The sequence below is a fragment of the Lactuca serriola genome, chromosome 6 (genome assembly GCF_051521515.1).
Source record: "Lactuca serriola cultivar US96UC23 chromosome 6, Lser_US96UC23_V15, whole genome shotgun sequence".
Classification (NCBI taxonomy): domain Eukaryota; kingdom Viridiplantae; phylum Streptophyta; class Magnoliopsida; order Asterales; family Asteraceae; genus Lactuca; species Lactuca serriola.
The window spans coordinates 40,728,713-40,740,668 of NC_136413.1; positions in this window are offsets into that span (position 1 = coordinate 40,728,713).

Genomic DNA, 11,956 nt, shown 5'->3' on the forward strand with positions numbered 1-11,956 from the left:
TATATTATTCTCATAATATACTAATAATATTTACTCTCTCTTAATAAATCATCCTATCAAGTTGCTATGGTGAAGGCGACCCAAAAGGACCATGCACAACCGGGTCAATTACTTGCCTAATATAGTTGCATCCTTAGACACTATTCCAACAGTCTCCCACTTGGATAAGTCTAGTAACTATATGCACAAGCACAATTCAGTTTGCAATCGTAGCTCTCAAAGACGCTATCAAACTCTGATCTAATCAATCTTGTCCTTTAGATAAGGGATCGTACAGTCCTCTGTTAGATATCATGCTGACAATCCTATGGAATGGTTAGTCAAGCATTTAGGTTTGTCGATCTCTGATTTATTCGACATAGAACTTAATCGAACACATCAATTCAGTTCTGACCGGGCCCGACACATAAGTCAAATCAAATCATCGAGCGGCCGAGATATCGCTTTTACCTTCTTAGATAAAAGTTACAGATAAACTTCGACTTATATGCATTTACTTATTTAATAGTCAACTATACACAACAATGCATTTTATAACATTGAGTTACCAATGCGTTTTCGCATTATCAATGTACAATCAATTAGGAAATAACAAACCATATATCTAGGTTTTAAGACTATATGATATTATCATCTCACGATCACCCTTTTATATCATATTCCATAAGATGATTCCAGCAAGCGCGGGTTTGTTCCAATGCTCAAAACCAGTTCATAAGCACTCATGAATGTCGCAGCAACCCTTTGCTATGTCTAATATCAGTTAGACAATCTACGCATCGATTCATGACAATCTTCATTCATACCTACTTCCAACATATGAACGATTGTGGACAATTTTAACAATTCGATTATTCCTAATAAATTCAATTATTCTGGAAGTCAAAACATGCAAAGTGAAACAATAGCTAAACAATTAACATAAGATAGTAACATTACTCATAAATAAAACTCCTTTATTTAATCATCAAATGTTAATTACATTTATCTATTACACGTTTCTAATACTATCTAATCTATGCTAATATCACCCTTCAGCCCAATACTCCTAGCATGCTGCAAGTGCTTAACCCTACTCAGTCCCTTCGTAAGCGGATCTGCTGGGTTATCTTCTGATGATATCCTCTTTACTACGAGTTGTCCGTCTTCTACACGATATCTAATGAAGTGATATTTTCTGTCGATATGTCGTGATCTACCATGATCCCTCGGTTCCTTGGTCAAGGCAACCGCTCCTTCGTTATCACAGAAAATCTCCATGGGCTCCTTTATGGCAGGTACAACTCCAAGATCACTGATGAAGTTCTTCAGCCATATTGCCTCCTTCGACGCTTCGCTCGCTGCAATGTACTCTGATTCGCACGTTGAATCAGCTAAGGTTTCCTGCTTGGAACTTTTCCATGTCACTGCTCCTCCATTCAGGGTAAAGACCCAGTCCGACTGCGAACGGTAGTTGTCCCTGTCGGTTTGAAAGTTGGCGTCACTATACCCTCGCACCTTCAAGTCATCACTCCCTCCGAGGACTAAGAACCATTCCTTTGTCCTCCGAAGGTACTTAAGGATATTCTTCACCGCAATCCAATGTGATCTGCCAGGATTCCCTTGATATCTGCTAACCATGCTCAAAGCAAAGGCTACATCAGGGCGAGTACAAGTCATAGCATACATGATTGAGCCAACTGCGGAAGCGTATGGAACTCGGCTCATTTCTGCTATCTCAGCTTCGGTACTCGGACTTTGAGTCTTACTCAACTTGGCATTACTTTGTATCGGTAATTCTCCCTTCTTTGAGTTTTCCATACTAAAACGTTTTAGTACCTTCTCCAAGTAAGTGTTCTGACTAAGTCCAATTAATCTCTTACTTCTTTCTCTTACTATCCTTATTCCCAAAATGTAAGAAGCCTCTCCGAGGTCCTTCATAGTGAAGCACTTCCCGAGCCAGGACTTAACCTCCTGCAGAGTCGGGATGTCGTTTCCTATGAGTAATATGTCATCGACATATAGAATGAGGAAGCTTACTATACTCCCACTGGCTTTGACATATACACAAGACTCATCTTCGCTTCGTACAAATCCAAACTCTTTGACTTTCTCATCGAATCAAAGATTCCATCTGCGAGACGCTTGCTTAAGTCCATAAATGGATTCTCAAGTTTACACACTCTATTCGGATGCTTCGGATCCACAAACCCCTCTGGCTGAGCCATGTAAACATCCTCAGCCAACTTTCCATTAAGGAAGGCGGTCTTGACATCCATTTGCCAAATCTCATAATCATGAAATGCGGTAATCGCTAGCATCACCCTAATAGATTTTATCTTCGCAACTAGTGAGAAGGTCTCATCATAGTCAACTTCGGGAGTTTGAGTAAAGCCCTTCGCAACCAATCGCGCTTTATATGTGTGTACGTTTCCATCCATGTCGGTCTTTTTCTTGAAGATCCATTTGCACCCAACGGTCTTACGTCCGGGCACATAATCAACCAAATTCAAAACTTGGTTATCATACATAGATTGGATCTCGCTATCCATTGCCTCTTTCCATTTCGCAGACTCCGGGCCTACCATGGCTTCCTTATAGCTATTAGGTTCATCAATATTTATTAGTGTACCATCACTAATATACGTGTCCCCTTCGGTAGTAATATGAAAACCATAAAACTGGGGTAGAACTCTAACTCTATCGGAACGTCTAAGAGGTAAGGATTCGTCAATCGGTTCAACTGGAGTTTTCTCCTCGGTTTGAGTGCCAGCGGTAGAGGTTCCTTCATCTATCGACTCTTGAATCTTTTCAAGCTCAATTTGCCTCCCACTGTCTCCTTGGCCTATGAGTTCTCGCTCTCGGAAAACTCCTCTCCTCGTAACAAAGACAACATTGTCCTTCGGTCTATAGAAGAGATATCCAAAGGATGTCTGCGGGTAGCCGATGAAAATACATCGCTCACTTCGGGGTTCGAGCTTGTCGTGAGTATCTCGTCTTACGAAAGTTTCGCAACCCCATACCTTGATATGTGCCAACGAGGGAGCTTTCCCTGTCTACATCTCGTGAGGTGTTTTGGCAACCTTCTTAGTAGGGACTCGGTTAAGGATATGGGTGGCAGTCTCTAAGGCATACCCCCAAAAAGAGATAGGTAGTGAAGCACGACTCATCATAGAGGGAACCATATCCAATAAGGTTCGATTACACCTTTCTGCCACACCATTCAACTGCGGTGTCCTAGGAGGCGTCAATTGTGAAACTATTCCACACTCCTTGAGATAATCGTGGAATTCAAGACTTAAGTACTCTCCTCCTCGATCGGATCGATGCATCTTGATTTTCCTGCCCAATTGATTCTCCTCTTCATTCTTGAACTCTTTGAACTTTTCAAAAGTTTCTGACTTTTGCTTGATTAAATAGATATACCCATATCTACTATAATCACCGACAAAAGTCACGTAGAAGCGGTTCCCATCCTTCGTGGTTGATCTAAACGGTCCACATACATCGGTATGTATCAAGTCCAATAGACCCTCACCCCTTTCACACGTACTCGTGAAGGGTGATTTAGTCATCTTTCCAAGTAAACAAGACTCGCACGTGTCATCCTCCCTAAGGTTGAATGACTCCAACACTCCATCCTTTTGGAGTTGGGCTATGTGTTTCTTGTTGACATTTCCAAGACGACAATGCCACAAGGATGCTTTATCCATACTAGTGGAAGAATCTATATTCAAAACATCATTTCCTAAGTTATCAACAATCATAACAGTTTCATAAATTCCATTACATGGTATAGCTTCAAAGTAAAAGACACCATTTAGATAAGCCAAAATAGAACCATTCTCATTATTAAAAGAAAATCTAAAACCTTGTCTATATAAACCATGAAATGAAATGATGTGTCTAGCCATTTCTGGCGAATAGCAACAATTGTTCAAATCTAAACATAAATTATTTCTAAGCACTAAAGAATACACTCCAATCTTGGTCACAGGCGACGATATTCTGTTCCCCATGATTAGATTGATTCTTCCTCGCTCCACATCCCTACTTTTTCTTAGTCCCTGCACATTAGAACAAATGTGATAACCACAACCAGTATCAAGAACCCAAGAAATAGCATGATTAGAAGCGTTAGATTTAATTGTATATATACCTGCGAAAGATAGCTTGATCTTTCCTTCCTTGATGGCTTACAGGTATTCCGGGCAGCTTCTCTTCCAATGTCCTATCTTGTGGCAGTGGTGGCACTTTGCCTCCTTCGGGTTAGGGCAAGGCTTAGCGGGATCAACTTTGGTCCCACTAGAAGAGGCACCATCTCGGGCTTTAACCTTGCGATAGTTCTTAGACGAAGCCTTCCTCTTCTTTCCCTTTCCTTGACCAATAGCCAAGACAGGAGCAGCGGGTGGATTGGGAGTTGGTGCAACAGACTTGTCTTTGAAGTTGCTCTCAACGACCCTCAAGAGACCTTGGAGTTTGCTTAGGGTGACCTCCTCTTTGTTCATGTGGTAGGTAATCCTAAATTGATTGTACATCGGAGGCAAAGAGTGAAGCACCATGTCGATTGCCAAGTCTTCCCCAAAGTCAAATTTAACATGCGAAGGCGGTCGACATACCTTTGCATCTTTTGCAGGTGCACGGTAAGAGATTCTCCATGACCCATCTTAGCAGAAATCATGTTAGTGAAAATCTCATAACGCTCTTGTCTCGCGTTTTGGTGGTATCTCTCCAACAACTCTTGATGCATCTCGTATGGATACATGTCCTCGTAGGACTTTTGGAATTCGGAGTTCATGGTGGCTATCATGATGCAATGTACCTTCGTTGCATCTCGCTCATGAGTTTCAAAAGCGGTAATTTCAGCCGGAGTAGCAATTTCAGGGTTGATCTTCTCGAGCTTCTCATCGAGGACATACTCCTTATCCTCATAGCGAGCAATGGCTCATCAACGTGAAAGAACTAGCAGCAGTGTTGTTTGCGTTCGACATCTACAAATAGAAAGGACAAAGATAGATTAGAATATGAATCCCTAATTATCACCCAATAAGAAAAATTAGGGCTAGGATCCAACAATAACATTTACATATGAGAAAAGGGATGCCGTAATCTAACATGCAAATAAATTGAAGGTAAGTGAATGACGATTCACTAATTCTCCACCATAAAACCTAACTATTAGTTCTAAATGTATTGAGAATTCCTAGGTTCAGATGAGATTCATTGAAACTATTCAATGACATGTTTAAATCTCGATATGTCCCTCTAATTTGTGATTGGGATACCGAGGATCACAAACCGGGTGTGAATTACCATGCAAATTCACATGGTGCCTTCATTGTAACGATCACTTATTCGATGTGCCGGTAAACCACACACGCTCCATCGAACGATGATAAACAATGAATCACCCTTTGCCACCTTTTCTTAGAACCAATTAGTGTGTCGGTAAACCACACACGCTCCACTAACTTCTTAGCAAGGGTGCAAAGTGTAATTTCATGGGATTGTATCAATTCACTTTTCCTAAAGTAACTAAGATTGGGAAATTTTAAAATATGTGTAGTTACTTTGTATTTCCTATTATACTTTTAATGAGAGGATGAGGTTGCCCTATCCTACCCGTTCGGCTAACGACCCTCCACCGATCAACCAAGCGGTGGGTGTGAGTGTACACCCATTAAGCGCCATTTTATAAGCCGCAACCTTATACCCACCTTATAGATCGGCTTCGTGAATAAGGCCTACTAACGGTAAGACTAGCATTTTAGTTATACATACATATATATATATATATATATATATATATATATATATATATATATATATATATATATATATATATATATATATATATTAATCTTGTAATATTATACTAGTATAGGGTTGTATTTTAAACATTTTAAAATCTAGGGTTTGAAATGTAAATTGTCTAAATTAAAACTTTTAATTACAAAATATAAATTTCAAAACTTGAGGACAAGTTTTAAACATTTAAAACATGGAGGATCAAATAACAAATAATTTCAATTAACAATTAATTTCCTAATTATCTATATTTGATTTATTCAAGATTTCTTGCAAGATAATTACCAAAATTATTAATTAATTATCATATAAGGAAATTAAATATTTTATTAGTTGATAAATATCTTTAATTAGATCAAGATAATAGTCATATATATCAAAAAATCAGATTAGGGTTGATCTAATATGATTAAGGTAAGTTTCCATAAGATAATCATGAAGAAATCCCGAATCTGGCCATTCCTGACGCTTGGACTCACCGAGTGCACCAAGGGACTCGCCGAGTCAGGCCAACTCGCCGAGTCCACTATGGAACTCACCGAGTCCATGACTCAGAAACACAAAATCGAATTTTGCAGTTTAGTTTCAGACAATTAAGCAACAATTTAATGAAAACCAAGCTAGTCTCTGATACCACTGATGGGTTTTAGCCATAAGAACTTTCCTATGTGCGCATGAACAACCCTAATGCTTGGATCTAGGCTTTCTAATTAAACATACTTTGAATCCAAGACTTCTAATGACTATTTAGGTGTAATAACAATATTGAAACAGATCTAGAATCATACCTTTTGAATTCCTTGTTGATCTTGTTGTCTTGGAGCTTCTAGAGTCACAATTGTTACTCCTCTAATGGCTTACAAACACCAAATAGCAAGGAGGATGATCTGGGAGAGAGGAGAGGGGAGGAAATCGGCCAGGGTTCTCTTACTTTAGATGAAGTGCCGATTTCCCTTTGCCATAGGGTCTATTTATACTTGTATACTCCTTAAGGGTTACAACCTAAACCCTAATTGGATAATCTTCTCTTAAGGCTATCCAAATCCATTCCTTAAATAAGCAATGGACGATTCAAGCTATCCTTTAGCTTCTAGAATCCGTCCAATCCATATCTATATGGATTTACAGTCTAAAGTTTAACTATCAAACAATTGACAGTTTATACCCTCTTATTTAATTAATCTCTTTAAGTCACCAAATTAATTCCAATTAATTCTATGACTTATATTAATCAAATAACAATATATTATTCTTTATATTATTCTCATAATATAATAATAATATTTACTCTCTCTTAATAAATCATCCTATCAAGTTGCTATGGTGAAGGCAAACCAAAAGGACCATGCACAACCGGGTCAATTACTTGCCTAATATAGTTGCAGCCTTAGACACTATTCCAACAAGTACCAGTCAGGTTGAAGGCCCGTAGATCGTTCCAAATAGTTTGAAGGCCCGAGGTGGCGTATCAGACGAGTGAGGGGTATTGAAATCTTGGAGAAATCCTGAATAAATCTCCGGTAGTACCCTGTCAACCCCAAGAAACTCCTGATATCTGAGGGAGATTTCGGAACCTCCCACTACATCACCGCCTCGATCTTGGCCAGATCGACCAATATCCCGTCCTGGTTAACGTGGTGTCCAAGGAACTGAACCTCTCGTAACCAAAACTCACACTTCAAGAACTTAGCATAAAGTCGTTCTCATTTCAATACCCCAAGAGCTCGCAAAGATGCTCCTCATGTTGCTCTCTGGTCTTGGAATATACGAAGATGTCATCAATAAACACGATGATCGAACGATCAAGCATTGGCCTTTATACCCGATTCATCAAATCCATAAATATTGCAGGCACATTAGTGAGCCCGAATGGCATCACCACAAACTCATAATGCTCATAACGAGTCTAGAACACGGTCTTCTCCATGTCCTCCTTTCTCATCCTGACCTGATGGTACTCAGACCTCAGATCTATCTTGGAGAGCCAAGATGCACCCTGCAACTGATCAAATAGGTCATCAATCCGTGGAAAGGGATAACGGCTCTTTGCCATTAACTTGTTCAACTCCCGGTAATCAATACACATCCAGTGTGAACCATCCTTCGAAGAATAAAATTTGTGCTCCCCACGGAGAACTACTCGATATGATGAACTGGTTGCCTAGCAGCTCCTGTAACTGAGATGACAACTTTTGCATCTCAGGCGGTGCCAAACGGTATGACGCCTTGGCAATCGGGGCCAAACCTGGCATGAGGTCGATCCTAAACTCGACCTCCCTCTCCGGAGGAACACCGGGTAACTCCTCTGGAAAAACATCGGCGAACTCCCTAATCACCGGGACCTCTGAGACTGAAACCTGATCCCCAACATGCATATCGACCACATAATCCAAATAACCTGCACACCCGTGCTAAATATACTGCCAAGCCCTGGCTGCAGAACAAAACCCTAAACCCATCCTTGTGCCTTCTCCATAAATCACCAGGTCTCCCGCACTTGGGGTTCGAACTACCATGTGTTGGCCCCCGCAATCAATCATAGCACTGAAACGGCTCAGCCAATCCATACCCACAATCATGCAGACATCCCCCATGGGGATAGGGATCAAATCGATCTGAAAGGATACCCTGAAGATCTCCAAAACGCAACCCTGATATACCGAAGAAGTAGAAACGTTGTGTTTGTTGGCGATAGAAATTCGCAATAGACACTCCAACTCCCCTAAGGGCATATCAAACTCCCTACTAAATGATCGAGAAACAAAGGACCAACTCACACCCAAGCCAAACAACACTAAAGCAAGCAAGCAGTTCACTAGGAGCGTACCTAACAAAGGAACAAATATATAAGCATAATACAAACATTATCAATAAGATAAGGGATAGAAACACACCGGTCACAACATCTGTTGCTGCTCTCGCCTCCTTGGCGGTAATTTGAAAAGGGCGACCCCGAGCCCTCGGGGGCTCCGCCTTCCTTAACACCTATCTGTGATCCTCAATGTGGCTGGCACGGGGGCTTGTGTCGGCTTAGCCACGAGCAACAGATAGTTGTACTTCACATGGCCAACCTGATCACAATGATAGCAAATCCTAGTAATTTCAACTAGGGCTAACTGGTGGCAATCCCTCGCACAGTGCCGCTCCCTGCCACACTTGTGGCATACCCCTCCTGATCGACAAACCCCGTCATAAACCTTTATGCAATTTTCACAAGTGCGGCCTCGCTGACCCCCAGAACGAGAATCAGCGGCTTTGAACCGCTTTGGCACCGACTGCGACTGTGTCGGGCCGATCTCTACTCCCTCAACTGAAGCTCTATCTCAAGCTCACGCCGGCTGGTGGCCTCCTGCAACTCCAGAAAAGAATCACACTGTTGGGTAGAAACAAACTGGCGGATATCCGTCTTAAGCATGCTCAGATAACGGCTCATATGAGCATGCTCTGAATCAAACTCAGGGCAAAACATAGCCATCTAGGTAAACGTCCGAGTGATCTCCATCACCGACTCTGATCCCTATCTCAGGTCCAAAAACTCTTGGGCCAACCTCTCATGCTCAACCCAAGGCACATATCGAGAACAAAACATCTCCATGAACTAATCCGAAGATATCATAGCCCTTTGCTCAGCAGTTAATGATCCCATAACAAGTCTCCACTAATCCTTCACTCCGTTCCTCAACAGGTTCAGAGCGCACATGACCTTCTGGTCAGTTGGGCAAGAGCAGGTGAAAAAGCATCCCTCAACATCAGATATCCACCTCATGGCTACGATCGGGTCCTGAAATCCATTGAAAGTCAGGGGATTCGTATTATCAAAATCCTTATACTAAAAAACCCGACCCGGTCCAACACCTATAGTTGCCACAGCCGCGGAGGCTGCAGCAGCAACAGTCTTAGCAATGGTTGTGTATCTTTCATCAAAGAACTCCATTGTTGCGGTCTAAATAGACCCAAACAGCTCTGGTATCTGGTCCCAGACAATGAAAACCACTTCGTCATAGAGAATTTCCAAATCTGGGCATCCAACTCCTCTTCCCCAATCTTCCTTCCGGCTCCTGAACCCGATCCGGATCCGATCTCAACTCGCCTCGTAGTCACATACTGAAAATACACCATGGAGATATAAGATAATACACATAACATAACCCAGGAACCAACTCCCAACAATCCCTAAGGGTTGTAACTTCATTGCAATGCATACAAGTCATGTTCTTTTAGTAGTACGAGCCCATACTACCTTCCACACCTACACATATTTGTCTCAAAGGATCATCACAACAACCCTACCAAAACTCACACACTCGCATACTCGTACACTCTATCCTCACTTACTAGAGGAAGGCTAAACATAACACTATTGGCCAACTGACCCCACATAACTCACCCTACTTGTAACTGTCACACGACCCTCCATTGGTGCCAGATAACTATCGCACGAATACAATCACATGCCACACAACTTAAACAACCTTAGACTAAAAGATTCAATACTACATCGGCTGGACTCAAACAAGAGCTGCACATCAGGACCAAATCCCTTACTCTAAAATCGTTTAACCCATGTAGCATGTGACTTAGAGTATTCACTCAATAGTTAGTTGACATGCGAAAAAGTCATACAACAATCAATCAAGTATTATATAAGAGATAAGGCATCATATATTAGGCAATTCTATCATACAGTTCCTGAAGATCCTTATCCTATTTCTAGCATGTTGTTCTATCATATCATAATATAATCTCAAATAATTATGTAACACCCATAAATTTAAGCCAATTTTAAACTTTTTCAAAAAAAACTTAAAATCATTCAACATTACCTAGTTTGTTTTCAAAATAATAATTATCAGAGTATCCCAGTATCAAATCATAAAATCATAACAACAGGAGGAGTAGTACGATCATGTCTTCGCATTCCCACGATCACCAGAAGTACCTGAAACAACAAACTCAAACTATAAGCCCGAAAGCTTAGTGAGCTACCCCCAAAATACCTGTACCCACTATAATATACATACAACCATAAACAGCATACTATGGGTCCAGTCAACCATCGGGTTGGAATACCCCAGGCCCACAACCAACAGCTTAGAATGCCCACCTACTATGAGTCCAATCATCCTCGTGATGGAATACTCATGGCCCACAACCAACAGGTTGGAATGCTCGGGTCTATTGGCCTCCGCACAAAGCAGACAAGCCTCAACCGCAAAACAAACATGTTCACATATATACAGATAAACACATAATAGTCTATAGACAACAATTGATCAAAACAGACCATACCACATAACACATAATACTATCATATCTATCTGGATACCAGTCTAACAGATCATACTAGCATATTGCATAATACCGTCCTATAACAAGGACATTGACCTAACCAGGTCACTAAGCATAACATAACTCATCTTAACTACTAGGATGCAAACCATTAAACATATCATGCCATAACCAGATACAATCCATAAGGGCCGGCCTTGGTGCCTTAGACCCTATTGATAAAGTGAGGATAACTCACCTCGCTAGTAGTGCTGAAATACTACAAATCTCTGACTGTTGTCTCACCAGGAATCCCAAACTATTACACAATAAGCACCAAAATTAATACCCAAAATAACCTTCTTGACCAAATGTCCACACCATTCATTTAGTCCACTCACGTTATTGGGCCAAGGCCCAAATACCCAATCCTTGACTTGAAAGTCCATATAAAAGCCCATTATCGGCCCAATTTACCAAATTGGGCCCAACCTCCTATATGGGCCTATCCCCATGATCCACTATCACTACCTAGCCCAAAATGTCTCATTCACATAGTCCAGTAGAAGCCCAAATCCATTAGACCATAAACTTCCCAAATCCGAAGCCCATTAGACAAAAACCCAAACAGAGGACGTACGTGGGGCGTAATCCTCTGGTACGTGGGGCGTACTCATCCAAACGTTGACCACCATCGGCGTGGTTGACCCAGTACACTAGGCGTACTGGACGATTTGTCAAAATATCATTAAGTGCTTAATGGATTAAGCACTTAAGCCCAAACTTCAGATCCAGAGACCTAACATGCCTAGGATCCATAAAGTCGTGAACTTTATCACTTTGGACGTCCATAAATTTCTAAATGCTTGGTCTTAATCCATTAAGACCTTATTTTCCATGC